The sequence below is a fragment of the Hippichthys cyanospilos genome, chromosome 11 (assembly GCF_059441005.1).
Source record: "Hippichthys cyanospilos isolate Australia breed blue-spotted pipefish chromosome 11, RoL_Hcya_1.0, whole genome shotgun sequence".
NCBI classification, from domain to species: Eukaryota; Metazoa; Chordata; class Actinopteri; order Syngnathiformes; family Syngnathidae; genus Hippichthys; species Hippichthys cyanospilos.
This window is the reverse complement of record NC_142379.1, coordinates 13,257,975-13,281,241: the sequence shown is the minus strand read 5'-3', so window position 1 is coordinate 13,281,241 and position 23,267 is coordinate 13,257,975. Positions and strand designations below refer to the sequence as shown.

Below are 23,267 nucleotides of genomic sequence, written 5' to 3'. Positions count from 1 at the left end.
TTGTACATGAATTCAGATTGTCTTTGGTTTACTTTTAATTAAGTCAGCATATGTATTATGTACACTGTACATAAATGAAGCATTGACAGGATTTATCAACTCCCTAATTCAATACACAGCTGTAATTAACTCATTAGAATTTCAAAACACCCAAAGCCACAGCTATGTGATAACGACAGCCAGATGTCATAAATATGTGCCATGCTGTTGGCAGTCTCGCTTCATCGCTGAGCTAATTTTAGGTCTACCAGTGTCCCCGATGCAGCATGTCTGCTCAATTCTCTCATGAGTTTGGCAATGTGCCGTGGGTAAATGTGGCAACAGGTTCTTGCTAATCAACTCCCTGCAGACCGAGCTTGGCTTTGGCTCAGGAGAATAACAAGGTGACACCTGTCAATTTGGTCTGGCTGTCCCAAGACAATACGAGTGTGTAAAGGTGTCACCCTTGGTGTTTTGTCACACAGGTAAGAACCTCACTGTTGGTGCTGGTCCAGTTGCAATAAAAACACATGGAAACCTTGACCCGGCCTCCGCTTTAAGCTTTAACCTTGAACAAGCAACTTCGGCGTGATGTGTGTGTCCACTATCTTTCGAATTACTATACGGGTGCCTTTGTCAGGGATTAAACGACCTTGCATGTCGGAGGGGAAAATTACTGATCACTGTTGACGCATTTTGTATTGAGACATTCATTCCATAAAGAGAAAATAAACTACTTTAAGAATAAAAGCCATAGGCTTCACATTAGTGCTCATCGGATACAGGGTGTTCCAGAGGTCTTGGGCACATTTCAAGCCCTAATATCTACTCAACTATGAACGCTGGTAAAATGAAATCGGTACCATTTCACAGCTACATTCATTACGTTGTTTTTTTTTTAAGTTAATGATTTTTTCATAATGGAAGCTGTTGTAATCATCAATAACACAAAGCTTGAGCACATTTGGCATGAATTAGACTGTCGGCTTGATGTGGGACCAACTGTGCTCACGCTGAGCATCCTGGAGCATTCCATGTAAAACTGGAGATGAAATGCTTTCACAATATGTCAGGCATGTTTTTATATCCAAAATAGATTTGAAGATATTCAATGTCAAAATCTGCCCAAGACTCCTGGAACATCCTGTGTATTTAAAATATGAACACCACAAAAAAAAAAAAAAAAAAAAAAAAAGCGAAAAGGTGAAAATAACAACTCCAAAGGTTTCAAAATTGTGCTGCTTATTTTGACAGACTATAAAACCCCAGGCCATATCTCGGCTTCTTTCTTTTTTAACATGCTCTATGTACACATTATGGACAATTGCTGATTTGCGTTTTGGTGTCTAGTTTTTTTGGTTGAAACCATTTGTGTAAAATGTATTTAACTCAACCTTTTTCTATTTTCAATTCTGTGTTAATACTTTTCAGTATGCAGTATCGCAATTTCCCTCTGGCATCAACAAAATAATCAGATTTAACCCTTGGGCTGAGGTGAGAAGTAAAAAATACAACCCGATAATAGATTAAATAATAAAACAAAGCACTGGCCAAAGTGTTGCATTGAATTCACTCAATTATAAGTGGTTAATGAGCCCACATCATGGTATTTTAAACTTTCCACTGTTAAATATATTCATATTGATGATGGGATCTTACCTTTACAAGGGATCTTACAATGGAATTCATTGCATTTTGTTATATTAGAGGCTGAATTTCTAACCAGGAATTGACAAGCCTTGTTCACATCTCACCATGTGGCTGCCACGTCCCCTTCATGACCTTGATGTCAAGCTGAAAACGTAGTAATGGGAGTCAGAGGCGAAGTAAATGAGGAACTCAAAAACAGGCATTTTACTGACATTGAAATGAACTGGAATTGCCATCAAAGCAAAAGATGTGTCAAGAGAGCACACACACAGTAACACCTATTCCTTTCAAATTGGTAGTCCTGAGAATCCACTAATCATAATAACAGTTCCAGGTGAATTATTTACTAAAATGTTGATTGTATTGCCAGGTGCTCCAAAACACACAACTTTGCCTCTTCGACATTGTCTACAGTCAAACATTGTGACCAATAAATGAAAAGTGGCTGTTTACTTGGCCTATTCTGTGCGAAATGTCTCCTCCCCAACCTCGAAATGAAGCCGAACATAAAAAACGCGAACGTCTCCATGGATAAAGTTGCCTTTCACAAGAAAAGTTTTATCTGCTCGGGTATGGCCGTGTTGTGCCGATAACTCAAAATAAGCAAGGGTTTTTTAAAAAAATGCACCAAATACAGAAAATAACACTTTAGCGGTGTTTAGGCTGAGAAATTGACATTGTAACATGGTAAAAAAAAAAGTTGAAATTCCATGATACGGGCCCTTTAAATAGTTTCAAGTTGTGGCGTGAAATAAAAGCATCTGAATGTAGACACATTGTTAGAATATATGTCTACTTTACGAAATCTATCTTGATCCTGGTTATTTTTTTGTGTATAATTGTCTATGTCTGTGTCAGCGTTAGCAATAAGAGCGATTGGCGACAAAGAAAACAACCTGAGTCAAAAGTTTAGGTGGGAGAGGGGCATTGGCTTTTAGACCAACCCATTCTGAAGAGAGCGTATCTCTTTTGGCTTGTGTTTCTTTTTCAAGCAGGAAGTAGTTTACAAACTTAAAAAAGGAATCCAACTGCATATGAGAAACTCCACTTCCACCGGGGATATTCCAGTATCTTACAGAAGTGATCTGAATATATGTGGGTTTTATGTGTTTACATTAGATAACGCTTACATTTCCTGTTAGCCTGACAAATAGTGTAAATCCAACACCATTTTTATTGGTGTCGTTTTACATGATCATCTGTACAGGTACTGTAGCTAATACTGAGTTACTGTAATTACAACCAAAGTACTTTTCTTATGTCATACATGGGGAAGGATCCTCAGTTGTAGCGCAAGCATGCAATGCCGTTTTCCAGATATCGCTGAAGACCGCTGTCATTTTCGGCTTAGCCGCTGTTTGGTTCCGGGAAAGCGTGGACGTGCAGCCTCTTTTAACCACCGTCACCCTGGAGTCATCCTTTTAAAGTCGGCACATGTATCTAAACGTGTGTGTATCCACTTAGTATATGCTTCGTAGTTGTCAGGAATGAGGGCTTAAAGAGCTCACACGCTGCGCTGTGCGAGCGAGTGTGTTTAGGTGTGTTTGGCCAAGCACATGCGGGAGAGTGACAGATTGCAGCCAACATGTTGACAGCCACCAAGTATGCAGAAAAGATGTTAGTATAAACTAAAATATCGCCCCGCAGATACATTGAGCGGCTCCAGCGCTTTTACCAAGACAGACCGTGTTGCTGCTCAACAGGGAGAATCATCAGGCAGCCAAGCAGAAAAAGCTGCCGAATTTCTGCCAGTGCTGCCTGGAGCCATGCTTTTGTATAATTCCCAGCAATATAAACTCTGAATTTAGATAGCTCATTATCGACACAGTGTATTTTAATTCAGCTTCCCACTGCTTCTCTTTGTTGATGGGACATTTTTGCAGCTTCATTATGTCCAGATAAATACATGGCAGATTTCCACTGTCGGTTCCACATGTAAGAAACAACAACAAGGTTTAAACAAGCTTTAGGTCTCTACTCTATAATGGTGTCTAGAGATATCCAATTTAATTGACACCGATTCCATAATTCAGACATTTAATACGGAGCTTCTGTATGCGTGTGCATGCATGTGACTGTGTTGTGTTTATGCAACGTGGAAAAAAAAATGGGTAGGAAGAAAAAGCAAGGCACATTCATCTTTGCTTATTGGGGAGAGAACGCGCATTACGGGGCATGCTATAAATCCTCCACCAAGTCTTTGAAACAAGATGTGGGCCAAATCCGAGATGGGCCATTGCAGTCGGACGGGCGAGGCTCAGCAACATGGAGGAACATCACAGATATTGAATAATGCTGCTTTGCTGTGCCTTTTCATGCTGCAGCCACTTTCATTTGGCGTTGCTTTGATGCTAGAAGGCCGCAGCACATAATGATTGTTCAGATTTAATGTGGTGTTGGAGTGTATACGCTATAGTTGCATCTTCCATTTTTTCGCCATCAATGTTCATCACTCGGTCAATGTGAGAGTGAATGAGTGTCTTTTTCCTCTATCTGACTGAGCTGAACCCTAACCCTAACCTATCCAGGCTCTAGCAAGCCTGAGGTCGTCTGATATAGGCTTAGCTCCCTCTCACTCTTAACATGCAAGGCAGTAAAGAAAGCAGATGAACGTCTTTATTTCCTCGATTGTCCTGTATACACCAATGATAAATACAATCGAATACGAAGCTCTGCTGTTGCCTGATCCATAAATCAATATAATAGTTCCTTAGTTCTCCTCTTCGCCTCGGGTGAGGCAAAGGGCAGAGATGGTTGCTGCGGCTTCTATCTCTGTTTCTGCAACCAATTGGGGATTAAGGCGATTGGGTGGTTGGCCCAATACGTCCGAGGCCCGGTCACCAGTGCCACAGTGGGGCACCATCTGGAAGCGTACGGCACCTGGTATTCCCAGTGCCATCCAAGTACTAACCAGGACCGACCCCGCTAAGATTCTGAGATCCGAGCGTTCTCACGATAGTATGACCGTAAGCTTCCCTCTTTTAATACCCTATGCCATTGTAAATTAATAACTAATGAAATAAACACACTCACACATCCGGGAGTGCCGCCGGGGATTCAAGGCGTGGAATGGCATGATCTGGGCAAGTCCACTTTAATGTCACAAAACGAAAACATTGTTTTATTTTCTTTCGCCTTACAGTCATAATCTCTCCATTCCACAAAGCACATTTAAGAACATAATAAAAGAAAACATTTAGAATCGCATTCGGTCAATGCAATTTCGACAAGCAGCAATTAAGTCAAATGAATTTGCTAAATGTTATGTCCTTCCGTTTGCAATGATTATTGCTTGGAGGTAAAAGCTGCTTGTATTAATCTTGACGTTCTTGTGTTTATGGAGCGAAAACTGTTGGCAAACTTGAGTGAGGGCTGTGAAGCCTACAAGTGTGACCAAGAAAACATCTAAACAAGTCTCTGGATTATGGCAAGGCTCTTAATTATTATAAATTTTTGAAAATTGTCATCGTTGCTCTGGAAGCTGTCACTTGAATGCTTTGAAATGCTTTAAAATCAAGGCTCCGGTATTCTAAAATGACTCTCGCCTTGGATGAATCGACAAATAATACCTTTTCCAATTTCGTGTTTAATGGTACTTTATCTTTTCTTTCATCCCAAACCCTATCTTTCCTCTTCCGCCATATATACTGCACATGCATTCAGATGTTCAAATGCGCCACTGAAACAAATTATACACAAAGAAAAATATCGCAAGTGCACCACTAAGTAGTAGAGATATATTTTCAGTTGAGTGAATAAAAAGGGTTAGTTTAATTCACTATGGGTCCTTCACAGCTACAACACAGTTGACATTACTGCAGATTTATGTGTAGTTGTTCCCTTTCGTAGTTCTTGTTCCATCAACCAAAATGTACTTAATTTCGCTGACTGATTAAAATTAATGTTTAGTATTACGTGTATTTTTGCTTTTTAAATGTGTTTTACATAACAAAATTGCTTCCTGATAAGAGTAATCTGGGATACATTTCCGCTGCAAGGTGGTCACTTTTTCAGTTAGCCAATGGGTGCAGAACAAATTTGCATTATTTCTCTGATTGGCTTTTGGTCAGGAAATGCAAGACAGAAGTTTTTTTTAATTCCTGTTTTTTTTTTTCGTAAATTCAACCTCAGCAATACTTTTATGAGCAGTTGTGAGAACCCACACTAACACTTAACACCGACATTTAAGTATAACTTAAAATATGATAATACCATTCAGTGGAAATGATTGCTAATTGACGTACCGACAGACCAACTGACATTTTTATGTAATTACATAAAAAAAAATGCAAGTCTGCCACCTCTGATTATCCTGTGACTGGAGGGAAATTCAGAATTTCAATTTTGACGACTTGCTGTAAGTGGTTAGTATGCCTGAATTTTTTTTTTCATCTAAAAACACCACCGTTTTCTTTTGTTCACTGCAGAGATTTTCTTTTCTTTCTTTGCCTTCTTTTGTTGTTTTAAATGTCAAAGCAGGGTGCTGCGTAACAAAGCAACAATGTGTGAAAGCACATTGTTCAGTACCTAAGAGTCCTCTGCGCACTGCACAACAAGCGTGTGTTTCCTCATCATATTTTCCTTTTGTCCATTCTTGGCTGCAGCTATTCATTCTGACAGCCAAGACTAATTGATTTGCCCCACAAATTGGAAAAGAAGTAGCAAGAGACCCACACTTAATACTGGACTCTATGGTGCAGATTTTAAAAAGTAAAACGACCGTTGGGATGCATCAATTGTACCGTAAACGACATATCAGCTGTGTTTCCTTTTTTAAAACACAAATAACATGTCACTGATTACTGATACAAATTAAGATGTGGAGCTGATATGTTTTTGCATATGTTTTCAAATGAAAAGACAACATTCATTATGTATAGCTGACGTTGTTCATACAGTAAATGCGATTGATCACAGTAGGCAACCTGATCCGCATTTCTAAACTTGCAACACATTTTGATGGAAAGAACATTTTCAGTTGCAGATTTGTTTGACTTCAGTTAATCATCATGATAGCATGTTTTATCATAATTGTGTAAAAAGATGCAAAAATGTATTTCGTTTTCATCATCCGTTTACAGACCTTTGCAGGATGCTGCTTTGTTAACGTTACAGTGTGGTCTCGAAGCCAATAAGCTTCTCTTTTTTCTTTTGCTGTTTTGGTTTTCAGCCAGACATTTTCATTTTGGAACATTCCTGATAAAAAGTATTATACTAGAGAAATTATTTTTCTTAAATTAAAAAAATATCTTGGTATTATAGAACCCCTACTTTGAAATTAGGGTAAAAATATTAAGTGAATACTGTCAGCCGCACGGTAGGTCTGAATGCATCATTGTAGGATGTATGCATACATGCATTATGCCATTTGATGAAACCATATTAACATTACATTAAGTGCCACATCATTGTCTCATCTTACAGTCATTTCTAGCAGATATACTCATAGCTCATTAGGACTCAATGGTTTGTAAAAGACTGAGTATTGTCTTTCCATTCTTAAGGCCTACAGTGGGTTTACAGTAGATCATTCTTTCCTGAATATCAGATTTTATGCTACCACCACTATTTGATCTTCATTTGCAGTCAACACACACAGCCCAACAAAAACCATTAAGGCCGTGTATTTGCTAATGTTTCGCAAGGTTGATGATTATCCACAGGTACTGGCAGCCTGCGCAAACATATTCATCAAGTGTTCATTGTTGCACATTCCCACATAGTGTGAGCTTCTACACAGACAAGCTGATGCACACATGAACACGTACACATACACACATGTGACCCTATCGTAGATATTCCTCGTTAAATGCGCCATACTTTGTAAATCTTCATTCAACAAATCCGTCACATGGAATTATCTTTTGCCATGACATATTGTACGACAAGCTGAAGTGGGCCGGGCAGAGCTGGCAATTTTATGCAGATCATCACAAGTATTTGAGCAATGACACATGCTCACACAAACATACAGTATTTTACATAGGACGTGAAAGAACATAAATTATCCGTACAAGGTTGCTCAGCAGTTAAAGTTGTGCCTGCATCAGACCACTTATGCGTTAAATGATAAAAATGTTACTTAGTCATGATGTCTGTGTATCTTATCAGTGTCTGTCCCCTTGGCAGTCATCCAGCAAGTAAGCAGTTGATGGTAGCGGATTTAAATATTGATTTTACACATTTGGAAATTCCAAATGAACAAGATAGATGGTGAAATGTTAAGTCCTCTCGCTTCCTTGGCAATGTACAGAATATTTCTTTTTAAATAATCACACTGCAGTAAGAACGTATGTGTGTGAATAAAAGCAAAAAGGCAAAGTGGAACACTATCCTTGGTGCTGAAATAAATCAGAAAACAGCAATGGAGCAATTCATTGTTCAAACACGGAATGACTTATGTCCCATTATCTTATGCCTGAGTGTGTATATACAGCCATGTGCAAAATGATCGGAGGGGTGCAGATGAGTGAGGAAACACTCAGGGATGTGACAGGCTGTCACAGATATGTTCAGCTCCAGCAGTGATTGATGAGTGACAGATGGGTGGGCATAAATGGTGCGGGAACATGTAGCGTTTCAATGATAAAATGCACTTATCTCCAACAAAATGACACCTGTTGGTCATTTTTCTGAATGATAGGGTGCTCTCTTTACATCCATGCGAATAGCCATCAGAAGGTCAGTGAGAGAAATATGACAATGACAAGATTTTTTTTTAATACCGTGAATTCTGTTTTTTTTTTTTTTTTTTTTTTTTATAGAACGACTCCTGTTTGGTGAATAAAATCACAGACTGGCGCTATTATTCAATACACATAAATCCACATAGCAACCTTCTATCCTTAAATATATGAAAGAATGTACATATATAAAAGTATATACATGAAATTTATTGAGAAGTCCATCCTGCAGACCTGTGATTCAATACAAAGCAAATCCTCATTTTTTTACAAGCAGTGATTAAGTGAGCAATGCAAGGAAGTTATGAAAAGAATTGTCCTGGATATGCTACTTTATACAAAGTCACAGTTTGTCGTCATCATAAAATACATAGCACAACATAAATTAAGCATAAATGTTTTAAAACTTTAAGCGCCAAAGGGGCAAAATTGTACCAAGCAACATTTACACAGCATGCCTTTAACTATTACAAGCTCCAACCTTTTCAAATAATGATATAAATTTGTGTTGAAAGAAACCCTCAAAGGGTTAAATATGATATTCAACTACTAATAACACAAACACAAATGTTAAGAATTAATGTCCTGATCATTTCATTGACTGCATCACACAATGTATTTTCTTGGGTTTCTTTTGTTTGTTTTCTTTATATTTATTGTTGAGCCCTGCCTTTCAAAGGGAATAGGTACCAGCGTGGATTTTTGCAATCATTTACAGTATAACTTGTCATTGATTCAGTTACAGTGCCTTTGTAGCAGCTACAGAGAAACAAGCAGGAGACACTCTGTTAGTGCACTTTAAGTGTATGTGTGCGTGTGTGTATGCATATGAACATGTCTTGGGTCTAGGTTGTTTTGGTTTTAACAGTATGCAAAAGTATGCTCATTACTTTTTCCGTGCAGGGAAAAGAAACCAAATGTTATGGGTGCCAAATACATGCATAAATCTTCAAATTACAGCCTGCTGTATTTTGAGAATGCATGACCCCACACAATTGTAGGAGTGCTGGTGTAAATGTTGGACCTTTGAGGTCTCTTCTATTCTCCTGGTGGTGTATTTGTTGCTAATCCTATGTTGTAAGTCTCTTGTTCTTTCCGTATTCCCGCTCTGCAAATGCATCTCTGGAGCACCCCCCCCCCCCCCCCCCCCCCCTTCACCCCCCAAAGAGGATCTGGGTCACCGTGTACCTGCTCCTCCCACTACTTTGCATCCATTCACTCCCTCCATTCACCCTTTACTCTGTCATACCATCATCTGTTATTTATTTTTCTGTCTGTGTCAATGAAATAAATTGGAATCTCCTCCATCAGCATCCTTTTCCACTCTCCCACTTGGTTTCTGGGTGAAGCATTAGCAAGGAGGTAATTATAGAGGAAGACTTACCCAGGTCTTATCACCATTCCGCACTTCCCTTAGGAGTTGTCTTATGATTCATCTTTCACTCTCAATTTCAGGCTTTCCCTGAGAATTCACTGATATTCTTCATTTGGATAGTTCTGTACTGAGAGTGCTTAAAAGCTTGTCTTTTCTTTTTTTTTTAATCTGACTCTTGGCTTCATCATTCCCAGTATGGAGGCTCACTTTGATTTGAAAGGAAGTGTTAAGGCTAAAATTAAATGAACGAACCAAACATAGTTCTCTTGTTTGTAAATGCCCAACATTCAAACATACAAACACATTCTTGCGTTTTACATTATTAATCATAAAAAAACTGAAAACTCTTACATCTGGCAAGAATAGCTGAAAGCATTTTCTTGTAAATAAGGTTACACGAGTCCCTCAACCGTGAACACTCGCGTATTAGCGAAGGGTGGAAGCAAATAACGTGGTAATTAAGCTACCATAGAAACCATTTGAAACGGATGGGCACGAGACACAGGGACATACAAGAAACTCTACCAAACCTCCTCTTGCCCTCTAGTATATGAATCTCTTGCCACTTGACGTGTGTATATCAATCTTTAAGAAGAAGTACAGCTTTCTTGTTAAATAATGCATCCCTACTTGGTTCACTATGGTCATACATGTCTCACCTAATTGTCTGTTTTAGTCGTAGTCACCTTTAAAATGTACGATACTGTGGAGTTTTTGGCATATTTGGTTTGTGCCGTGAGTGTTAGAGCCAGCTAGCCCCCGGAAACTTCCCTCCGCCCCCAGCCCCCAGGTTCTCATTATGGGGAGCGTAGATGGCTGAGCTGAGCTCAACATCTGTCTCAGAGAATGTCGGGGCCGCACACCAAACACCCTAAGAGGAAAAGTTACTTTTTGCTGCATAATAAGTCACAAAGCTGATGTATTTTTAAAGCGCAAATTCCTCCGTGTTAGGGGTGTGAGGGTTTTGGTCTCAAAATAAAAATTTGGATGTCAAGATTCGGTGTTAGTCCGCTAGATGACGAATACATGAGTCAACTGCAGTATCTGCTTTCCAAGCCAGGTGGCAGTCATGGGCCAAAATCAACTCGCCAATCAGCAATAAACAAAAAATACGAAGAAGAAGAATTTCATCACAGTGACTTCAGAACACAGACAAATGTTTGATGACCCACCATCAGCGAGATCTCCATGAATTGTTTTTCAGTTCTTTCAGGAGGCGTAGGCTAAGGAGAAGAAGTAAAGACAAAAATGGAGCTGCCGAAACTTGCTAGGCAAGTCTTGTTAGGCTGAGAAAATGCTAATTTCTCAAACTGACCTATCGTCCTTTCCTCTAATGCCAGTTCTATATTACACAAAAAGGGTGATCTGAACATATATCTGGCGGAATGTCGCTTATTTTCGGGACAATTTCGTTTAATAAATCACAGAAACTTGGCTAAATGCTCAGATTCCTCTCGCTCAAAGTAACAGTTGTTGAAGCACAAACACAAGTTTCATTGCCTAATTAACATGTGCCATAATGCTTAGAGCCCCCCGCCCCCCTTTAAAAAAAAAAAAAAACACGTTACTGCACGCTAAGAGGATAAATGGTTCTCTGCCGTACTGGATGGTTGAATGGGCTTTTGAAAGGGCCATTGAAAGCTATCTTTGACGATGTAGACAAGCTTTTTTTTTTAACTTCCATAAAATATAGCTTGACTACCTTTTAGCAGTCCTCTGCATCATATTCCAAGTTATCTCGGGTAGGTCTAAAAGTTCTAAATGACACTATGTTGAACACACTGTTACTTGCAATAATTTCTGCTAAAAGTAAATAAAAATAAATGGTGAATCATGCTTTTTGAGCTATTTGTTCTTTTTCCTATCATACCTACCTCGTGTCAAACTGTGAACCCAAAACGGAGGTATGCTCCAAACTGTAACTTTTATGAACACCTACGCTGAGGGTAGCCAATTCCAGTCCAGGTATATTGGTTGAAAGTGGACCAGACTTGGCTACTCCTGCGTTCCATCCATAATCCATGATTCAATGTGTTAAAAAAATTACAATTTTGTCATCTGTATGCATTTTGACCCATTTTTATTGCCCATTTCCTTGTGCTGTGAACAATCTGTATCTGAATATTTGGTAGGGTATATGTTGTTCATTGGCTACCAGAGCTATGCATCAAACACGTTTTTATTTAAGACCACACCAACAGTTTGAAATCAGAGGCGCACAAATTCCACAGAAGTGGCAATTACTGTTTTTTAATCTCTATAATGACAAGGCAGGCCGTAGATTTTCTTTTGTCTTTTTCACAGGAATACTCTTTTATGTATTTCTTGTTTTATCTTAGCTAGGGAAGACTCTTACGGCATTATTTCAGTACATAAATGTCTATATTTATGGAAGCCTTTAAAGAGCAAAAACGTGACGTTTTTATTGTGGTATAGCTTCTTAGTTGTATGAGAGAGAGATGAGAGGTACTTTGAAGACCCTTTAGAGCTGAACCTTTTATTGCTTAGTGAAATTAGTGATGTTTTTGTTCCTGTAATGATTCTTCTGGGCTGCCTGTTGAACGCAATGTATTGTAACATGGGGCTGGCTCAAGATGTCTATACTGTATGTGATATACGGTGGAAATCTTCTCATGCTTATGTATTCTCTGTACATTTACATGCAAAATGTACTCGGGTTTACCCTTGGTCTAAGGCCACCCCTCTGGCAAGTTGTGTGACAATTTGCATTTTATTTTATTTTTGTAAGACCACATTTTGTATCATGTAAACTTACTGTTTTAGTTGGAATGGCTGCTGGGTTAATATAATAATGAGCAAGCCTGTGGTGTCCATATTTTATTTCAACATTAATGCATTATTCTAACTGATCATAATAAAACAGTTAATCAATGACATTTGGAAAAGTAAGCATATTCTGCATCAGCGCAAGGTCTTTCAATCTGATGACTGCACAGTCATGTATGATAATCACTTATGGGTTTTGATTATTTTGTTTTCTTGTCAAATTCCACTCAATTTCATCACACATTGGTGGGAAATAATGGGATTGACTATTTTATGTGCCTTTGTTTTTATATGCATTAAATATCTTTTTTTTCTTTTTCAAAAGTAAACTTTATAATCCCCTTTTCAACATCACACACTTTGCCGGGGGACATATACCCGTCACCCTATCAGACTCTTACTACAGCACATCCACAAATGCACCATTTAAATATCAATGATCTCTCCTTTTTTATGGAGTCCCACAGATGCTCAAAGTCATAGATTGTGTCATGCTGTTATTTGACATTTTCCCGCTGAGATTTTGAAGCATTCAAAACATAGGAAATGGTTATTGGTTTCTATGTTTTACTTATGGGTCTGTGTCAAACGTGGGCTTTTGTGTAGCAAAGTGGTTTTGAGTCATTTTGTGTGTCCATTGATTTGAATAGTCAAAATGTTGTTCTCTTTTGTCAAACAACAAGCAGGAGCGGATTTTGGCACATACAGTACAATATCTACAAGTAGGACTAGATACGTTTTATACTTCTTCCTACTTCCTTTTGAATATATATAGCAAATTTCATTCAAGTGCACATATACTGACAATTTCTGTATTTGCTTCTTCTTTGTGTTTTGTGCTTTTTATATATATGTTCAGTAAAAAACAGTCAATCAATCTAATTAATTGTCTGTGGGAAGCTGCTTCTGTGTGAATCACACACAAACAGATAAATTCAACTCCAGTTGGTTCTGTGTGAGAGACACTGTGTGATGAATTCCGACTCCACTGCTACATGCCTGATGAGTCAATTTTCCAGAAACTATGAAAGAGCCTATTGGAACTCCTTATGGCTGTACTGGTTCTCACTTCGCTCTCTTTTTGCCTCCCCTGAGTCAGTTGCCTTAGTCTGTGGTGTATTTGCCATGCCACAGCCTGAGATTTATTGTGGTGCTCCACAGTGTGGTATTGGTGCTTTCATAACTGCACGCTCTTTGGAAGCAATGTTTATGAATTGACATTGTTATCTTACATTTCTCCCCATTTCCAGCACCTTGGAATATCAGCTTTTATGCATATGGTTGATGAAAAAAGATGGCAATCCGCGACTGTTTCAAGAGGGCATAAGAGGAGAAGGTAGAGAATTGCAGAGTTGATGACTGACAGGTTGAAATTGAAGGAAAGCGAGAAAAAAACACAGGGTTAGAGAAAGCTTCTATTGAGCCGCTGCAAATTGGAGAGAGATTTAGCTGAATTACATTTAAAGATGCTATCTGTTGAATTTTCATATAAATAACCACTTTGAATGATGTGCCCCTGGTGTGAATAAACATGAGATACTTTCTCTGCTTTTTCTGTCGATGTACACGTTGATGACATTTTTTGGTTGTGCAGAAAAATACCGGTGAGTTCATTATTTCAAGCATCATCCAAATGTTTCTGAAGTTGTTTCACAAGTGATCATGGACTTATTTTAGCTTCACATCTCATTCTGAATCTATAAACTATAACAATGGATACTGTTAGAAGTGGTGCATTTTGTCGCCCTGTTATCAGGGACCAAGCTCATATGAATTAGTAATTAAGTACTCACCCAATAAGCGTCTCCTTTTTCTCTGAAATAAAAACTCGCACTAAAGACTTCAATTGAGTTTGCCTTAATGTCCAGAGGTTAGCAAATGTACAAAGATCAGGATCCGGGGCCATTTTGCCATTTAAGACTCTACTCTGAACTTCTCAACCCGCCAAGCAGATGAGACAAAATGGCATTGATTTTCTTTCTACCAAGTATCTTATACAATTGTCCAAATTGTTTTTTTCATACCCTCCCCTGCAGCTGCAGTTCATGTGGAAGGAAATATCATCCGTCCAAGGTCTTTTCATTGGCCTTTGTCTCCTCCTTGTCCAGTAACTACCTGACATACAGCCTAAACAAAGTCTAGCTTATCCATAATATTATCCGGGATCAAAATGACGCGTCCTTGCAAAAAAATACATTTTGCTTAAGCGACCTTGTCTTTCTGAATGAAAACACTTCCTATAAATACTGGGCAAAGGTAAGAGTGAACTTTAAACTGTGAAAATTGTGTCTAAAAATTATGTTCAGAGCACATGCTGTTCATTGGTATCCAAAAGCAATATTTGAAGGTTATGCCAAAACAACATTCAATGATAATATTAATCACCAGTTAGGTGACATCAGGCAGTAGGTGAGATCAGTTTTTAAGAATTGATATGACAACACTCATAGAAACTAAAATTTAAGTGAATATTCTTCTAGGGGCAAAAAAAAGGGACATTAAATTAAAAATAAAATACAAAAGTTACACGTAGACCCACTTTTGGAAGTAGATGTGATTGTTTTTGTTTTGTGCATTTTTGAGACCAAGGCAGGCTTTCCCATTGGGAACGCACTTGAATTAGCCTCTTTTCTCAGGTGCCACTCCCTACTGCTGCTGTAAATGAACCTTCGGTAGCAACCGCTGCGTGTTTAGCTTCTCTATTCATTTGTTTTTGTCTGTCCTGTATTCCCATGAGTCTCTGAAGCTGCATGATGAAACATAGAGGTGACTTTGGCAGTGGCATGTAAAAGAGGCAAAGGAATACCGTTGCTATAGATGTATAGTGATGCAAATAGGAAGCCGGAACAGTAAACTGTAAACATAATATTCAACACTTGGCTTATTTATGAAAAATTGATCATGCTTTACAACTGTACTAGAGCTTCTTCCCCACATGTGTGGTTAACCTGTCTTGGAACTCTCACCACGAGCACTGTAAACCGAAACACTTTATTAGTGCAGTAAAGTTAATATGATCTCCACAAAAGCCTTTAGTTACAGACGTGCACTTTCTTTTCTTGTATAATGCAACATTACAGAAGATTCAGGAATTCGCAATAAAACGCCAAGAGTAGGCGGAAGAGAACATTTTATCTGGTAACATTTGGTATTTCACACAATCAACCTTCCAGTGCCATTCTCTGTCCTTTTTTTCTCAACATATTGTATGGATGGGGAAATGTCTACCAAGTTATGTGGGGTGACTGAACTTGGCACTGTAGAATACACGGGAGATTCTTTTAGTGTCAACATCTGCTCCAGAGTTCAACCCCACAGATAGTGCAAGCTATTTACAGTCCCTTCTTCGTCACTGTTGCTAAAACTGTTGAAAAAAAAAAAAGAAATATTTCTTACTTAGTTCCTTTCTCGCTTTCCAAGCAGCACGCTGTGCTTTCTATCTGAGGTGTGAGTATGGTTAACGTGCACAAAAATACAAAATACATCAGGGACATAATGAGAAAGTCACAGAGGGGATTTTATACTGAATCCAATACAGCCACCCATCTATTATTTATCATCCGATGTAATGTATCCTAGGAGTGCAATGTGCCACCAGATCTCGTGAATGACACTGTTTTCCTTCCTTTTTGTTTAATGTTTTATACAGAATAGGGATTAAATTGCAACATTAAACTGTAGAATTAAACACAATTTAGAGCAATTTCCCCTGTTGGACAGCCATATGCTACCAATTTTTAGGAGACTTTTACAACAAAAATTATTCAAAAGTTACTGTAACAAAATGCGCAAACAAAAAGTGGATGCAAATGTAGATGTAACAAAATAAATTCTAACAGAACATAGTGCTCACTGCTATTGATCTGGTCAGCAAGTGATACTTGATATGAAAAAGGAAAACCCCAAATAATTGACATGAAAGGTTTGTAAGTGCCCATAGATACCACAAAATGGTAGCAAAGCACTTAAAATGGAAAAGCCTTTCAAATAACAGAGAGTAGTATTCCATTTGGATTGATTTATTATTTCCTTTGGTTATGTAAAAAGGGGCACAGAATCGTTTGCAAAGTTTCAACACCATGCATCTACATAAAACATGAACCTATTTTACATCAAGGACTGTATAAAATATGTAGACTATTCAACACAAACTACTTCACACCCGGCTCATCAGTAGTATTGTTCAGCATACCTTTAATAAAGTACTTGCACAAACTGATGTGACATCTCACATGAACAGAGGCGTGACTTGACCAAAAATTTGGCCTAGGATTTTGTGAAGTTGAACGCCCTGAGATGTCAACCGGAAGTGTGGGAGAGGGGAGTGTGCAGAGCAACTGCCTGATTGTCTGCATAGGATGCTGACAGCGAATGCCTCAAGATTCAGGATTCTAGAGTTTTATTGTCAAATGCATAGTAATACCACACAATAAAATTCTTATTCCGTTCACTTCCCCAAGCAGACTACATTCCATAAAGCCTAAAGGTAATCATCCACAGGGATAGGAATAACAATATGAGTCTGTCTAGTCACCTTTTGACATTTGTAGACAATAAGTGCAAGAGAAAATTGGCAAATTAGAACAGCAAACTTGACTGGGAACATAGAAGCAAAACTCTGTTTTCTGTTTCACTTTTGACTGTGCAAAGAGCATGGACTGCCAAGAAAAATGACAGACAGATTTTGTTTTGTGGTAACATATTACAAACGCAACAAATACATACAAAAGTTACATTCATGCAGTTCTTGGCGTCGCAGTGGCATCCCACACATTTCTAATCCTCTTTATTTATTTTTTTGCATGGGTTATTACTGGGCAACAACTACGCTTCACCAGCTTTGAGTCAGGGCAGCGCCACATCCAGCATCAAAGCGCCAGGGCCAGCAACCCATGTAGCCCATCATCCGTATGTGTGGAGATGGTTAGCATGAAATCAGTTGCTTGTTTGCACTTCACAGTTGTGTTCAAAGTCCTAAAAATCTACATCAATGGCTGTCCTTGATCATATCTCTTCTGGTTGCAAATGGGGTTTTAGCTGACCATTTTCCTTTCTTGCTCAGTGCAAATCACTCTCTTCTTTTCTCATCGTTTTGTGGGTGCGAGTGCGATTGATACCCTCTCACTCCTGTCATGTTGAACTTTGAACATCTGTATGAATGAAATAGGTATTGATCCGCTTAATGGAAGCCATGATGCCTCAATTGGTGTGGTGATGTCACAGGATAATCACAGACACGTTCAATAGCGGCCGCCTGAAGAAGACACCGATATAATCAATCCGTCACTTTGATGTGACTTTTCTACCATCGACCTGGCCACCTAAAGCGTGGACAATGACCTGAAAAAGATCCAAAATGGAAGAGAAGCTTTGAAAGCTACTTTTAAAGGTGCTTGCTAAAATACAGTGCTCCTCCTTAACAAGCACATTTACGGGTCACGATGGGGCCGGTCCTGTTGACATGAAACACTTACTTCATTTACAGAATGCCATCTTGCCAAATGACAATGATGGTTCCAACCAAAAGAATCAATGTTGTTCCCTTTGGGCAGAGTATCTCTAAAAGCATTTTATACCCTGTTCTACTGGTGCATCTATTAATCTTTTAGCAGCCGAGTGCCAGGCTATATCTTCGCATCGAGAATGTGAGGCTTAGTGGTTTTATGCTTCGTTTTTAGCCACCCATCAAGAGAAGAAAAAAACGACCTCTGAAAACACATCTTTTTCAATCGTACGTTTTTTTACTTCCTGTTTCAGCGATAGAGAACTGATGAGAGAAAGTGGCATTTTTAAAATCAGTGATGCAAATGTGGTACAGGTCAGCGGTTACCAGTCCAACTGCCAGATATCACGCATGACGAAGGTGGTAGCAATAATGAATATGCGCTGTTCACGAACTGCTGATGATTTTGAATTGGGGTTCGAGTTGACATCGCAGAATCATCATTTTCTTACTTGGATTAGAATGAATACGTGACGTAGGTATGTGATAAGCATGCATGTGTTTTTTGGTTTGTGCTCATCTTCGAGCTATACGGCGGCTGGGACTAGTTAGCCAGTTAATGAGCATTAAATGGAAATGCCAAGCAGTATGGTCAATGAAGCCCATCTCGACAGTGGATCAATGCTCCTGTCGCTAGTCCACTGTCGGCCTCTCACTCGCACTGCAAGAAATGAAAAGGGAGTTTGCCCCACGGAGACATCTTCCCAGCTTGCCCGAAAGTCAGCAAGCTAGCAACCATGCAGATGCCTCAGATGCACCAATCGTATGAAAGGGGCTAAAAACTATTATTTCTTTCTGTATTTATGTACACAATAATCAAATTGGAAATTATAACCAATTCTCTTTCTGCTGAATGCCTACTTATGGGGCAAACCTCAGAAATAACATTAGTCCTGTTCATTCTTTATTATATCCATCTGCGTTTTACACACATTATATAAACATATAATTAAAAATAAGATGACAATGATAGACAAAACTAGGGCCTGAAAATACTGTAATGTGTGTATCTTTTCAGTTGTAAACACAGGGAGAATCAAGAAGTTTGCACTGCAGGCAGGCTGATTTGGCTGTTTTTCAAATTTGTCAGGTTTTCCAATGATGAAGGGGTTATTAGCTGTGGGAGCAAGAATGACTAGTAGCAGATTTGGGTGACGAGGGATTTTTTTTCAGCTGCTGACATGTAGTTTCCACTGAGCAACAAAATAATCCCACAACGCAAGAAAAATGTGTAAAATCCTTGATGGAGAAACTCCCATGTTTACTTTGATAAACTCTTCATTTCATGGGATTTTCTTCACGCCATATCATATTTTTAATATACTGTATGTTCATTTACCTCAGCGGCATTTGATTTGACCGACTGAGAAAATTCTTTATTGGGCAATAGTCCATGTTTTTAGGTTATTATTATTTCTAATGTCAATCTACTGTACACATGCACAAACAAGGCACTTTGGAACAATAATAATATTAAAACTAGCTTAATCAAAGTAAAAAAAATAAAACGTTTAATAAACAAACACTCAGACTAAGCACTCTAGGCCATTGACTCGACTAGAACAGTAGAACCTGAAAAAGACCGAAAGAAAGCAGAAACAAAGTACAAACCAAATGACAAACTAACGAGAAACACGAGTGAGGGAGCTGATTGGAACACAAAGGACCAAGTTGACAAGCACAGGTAGACACAATTTCCTGAGGAGACAGACAAAAAGAACTATAAGAAAAACATGAAAACCAAAACATAATCAGAGCAAAATCCACCAAATGCAGAACATGGCAGCTTTGTGAAGGAAAAAAATCTTAGCTGAGAATGATTTTTTTCAAAATATGAGATGCTATGGAAACTACGACATGATAATATATGTCGGGAAAATAACAAGTACACATCATCCATATAAGAACCCTTCAAGCTAAAGATTTCTTGACAAACATTTTAGGATGGGAGGTTGAAAGTTGAACTGCAAATATGGCAGCTCATGGCAAGGCAAGAGGCATAACACAGGTGGAAGATTGCCATAGTGAGAAATGTCACACCAGAGATGCACAGCTCCGCACCCTGCGTGAAAGGTAATTGTGGCTCGCAACATTGAGAACTCTGTTTTATGCAAAGTGCAATCTGACTGTGTGCATGGGTTTTGGATGGGCGCAGTTAGAAATGACCATTTGTGTGATTCATGGCCAATTGGAGTGGCTCACAGTTTTTACGCTGGGTGCCTGTCTACCCAAATACGGTCCTAATGGTTTTCTAGGCAATTGCATTTGGTGCATTAAAAAAAAAGGGTTGATTCTTTCTGCAAAATAAATACATCCATAATGAAAATAAATGATAAAAAAAAAAAAAAACATGGAAAAAGCCTGACGGACTATGTTATGTTGGTGTTCAAAGGACAGGCTCTTTGGACAACCACAAATAAAACATGTGACCTTAACGTGCTGCTGATTATAGCGTGAGGTTAAAGTGAACGAGAGAAGGGAAGGATGGAAACTTCATTTGCACATTTGAGAAACAGTAAAGGACATAAAACCAAAGGTCAATGCAGAGACTGAATGTGTAAGCTCACATTCTGACATTTCCAATGAACACTGCTGCTTTCACTATACAAATCACAGGATTGCATTTCAGCACTGTGCACTACTGAGGTCTTTGGACTTGAATTTCTCTATTAAACAATCTAAATAACAGTTGCAAAGCAAATGTATAGAATATGATTGCATAATTAGCAAAAATACAGAGAAAACTCAAAGCAGTGAATGTAACACTCATTGGAGCTTCTTTGGAAGTTCTTCTGTGAGTGAATAGCAGCATTGTAACTTCCGGCCACTGTATGGCCCAGTTGTACGTAATGTACTTCATCTTTGGAGGTCAAACAGAACTGGGTTACCGTGAGTTAGAAAGCATATACTGATCTCATTTGTTTCCTGTCGTCTATGACGGGAAAGGATTTGTTGTTTACAAAGCTGTGTAGATGGTTAAAGTTTCATGGTTAGTCATTAATATGACAGTAATTCATTGGAGACATCAAGTCATCCGATTGTGTTTGCGTGTGGAAACGAGCCAACATCCATGCTTTTGTATGGAAACATTTCAACACTGATGTCATGACTCATACCAACCAGCATATTGGCAGTGCTGCTGTGTTACATAAATTAATGCAAAAGATTTTCGTGGAGGTGACACAGTAGGCAATAGCAGAGGCGTCACCCTTCGTTCTTCCCTCTTTACGTACCGCAACTCGTCAGCATCTTGGCCTTTTTTCAGACACTCACACACTGTTAGAGCCAATATTCTGTTAAATGCTCAACACAAAAACCCGCAGTGTGCTGAGTCAAAAATGAATTTATCTTGAAAGGATTGATTTTCATTGAAATGCAGCTATTGCAAGATAAAAAAAAAAAAAAAAAAAACTGCACAGGATGCTACATTTTTAACCTGAAACAAGTTCATCTCTTGTGCTTATATATTTAGATGACTAACACAAATATGTTAAATGATTAAGATTTTCCAATGAAAATCGGGAACAAAAAGTTCAAGGTCAGTGTATTTTGCAACATAAATAGCACCTGCAGAGGGAAAGCAGATGTCTCCCAAATGGACCAGATTGAATCTCGATCTTTTTCCTCTTTTCCCTCTTGGTTTAAATGACTCATTGTACCAGTGCTTTGAGAATAAGGGGAATGAGTATCAGGTGATCAAAGGGAGGGAAGGGAAATTGCGTCGCTGCTACAAAAATACTTTTATGTCATCACAGGAGCGGCACAGTCACCTACTCGTGATTCCTTCTTCTTCCCTGCTTCTTCCTCCCCTTTGTAATCTGTGTGAGGCCACAACAGAGAACTCGCAGGAGGGTGTATACGGATTTTATTTGTTGTTGTTAGTGAATACATTCCGCAACGGAAAGGCCGCTGAAAACAACATTGTCGCATGTTTAGCTGAGCTGTTAAGAAATATGCATGCAAGAGAATGTCTGAGCGGCTCTATATCATTCCGCGCAACTTTTGGCAGACAGCCTGATGTTTCTTATGTGGCATTTTCCTTCTGCCGTTTCTGTTTCAGAGGCTAATCCAGTCTATTCTGTGCCCTGCTGTGTAAAAGAGCTAAAGTCAGGAAGAATTTTAGCAAAGCTTTGACAATGCTATCTACATTTAAAGCTCTTGTCCACACACGACTGTGAACAACAGCTCAATAGCCACAAACGACACAACCCTTAAGCCTCTTGTTGAGTACGGGGAATAAAAGCTGTAGCTGCTGCTCCAGACGGCATTCAACCAGAGCTTGCCAACAGGCTAAAACCATCAGCATCTGCACTGGTGCAATGTTTACAGAGTCTATTACATTGATAAGCATCATTACACAGAATTCATCAAGGAATCCGCCACCTCCAGAGACAACTATTTGAGGCCATAACTGGCTCGTGTTATTCTCTTCTGTCCTGATGCATTTCACACATGTATTCACAATGCCGTTTCTTTTCAGACTTTCTGCAAAAGTGTTAGCTTGATGTAATGGACTGTGAAAAGTTCAAGAAATTTCAAGAGTTAATTGTTTGCGGAGTTCAAATGTCCTTGCTGGGTTTGTGTGAATTTTCTGGCTTCCTTTCACACACCAAAAACATGGACTCCGTTTTTCTTTTCCATGAATGAATGAGTGTGAATAGTTTTTGCCTCTCAGTGGCAACTTTATTACTTACTGGTGATCAGTCCAGTATAAAGACCATCAATTGAGGAAACAGAAACGTCAAATGAAGAAAAAGAATGTCAGCGGTCTCTTGATTTTGATGTTTTTTAGTTCCCTGAATGGACAGTTCGATCTTCATTTCTGAACATCACCGTGTTGTTCATATCGGACTCTGCTCGTTCCGGGAGCCAAAAATTATTAAGTTAGTTGAGCGTTGTCGCGACTATGCGTTCGGGATGAACTTCAAAATAAAAGTGTACCAAGGCAGTTCGTGTCATGTTACTGTACCATAAGTACAACTTATTTTGAAGCATTAGCTGGCTTCCTCTGGACGCTTGGCTTTTGAGAGACAGTGCATAGACCCGTATGTCTTGGAGATTGTGAAAGGCTGGCAGCTGGGAAAAGTAGATCTCGGGGCAAAAAAATTTGGGCACTCCTGCCTTTGGTCTTCTCTTCTCCACCAGGGCTCACTATATCATACCATCATAGAAAATGGTTGAATTGGTTTCCTTATTAGCAAATGCAATGCAAAAATGTTTGACGTTTGATGGCAGTGTTAAAGGGGCTAGGGACTCATTCCAGTTGCCTTGTGAGAACCATCAAGTGCCC

The 23,267-nt window shown here is 38.9% G+C and overlaps 1 protein-coding gene across 1 annotated transcript in view; it reads left to right on the top strand.

The window, feature by feature from the left end:
• LOC148416028 (calsyntenin-2-like) overlaps window positions 1-23,267 on the top strand; it is a 178,714-nt gene that overhangs the window by 1,248 nt on the left and 154,199 nt on the right. The window lies entirely within an intron of this gene.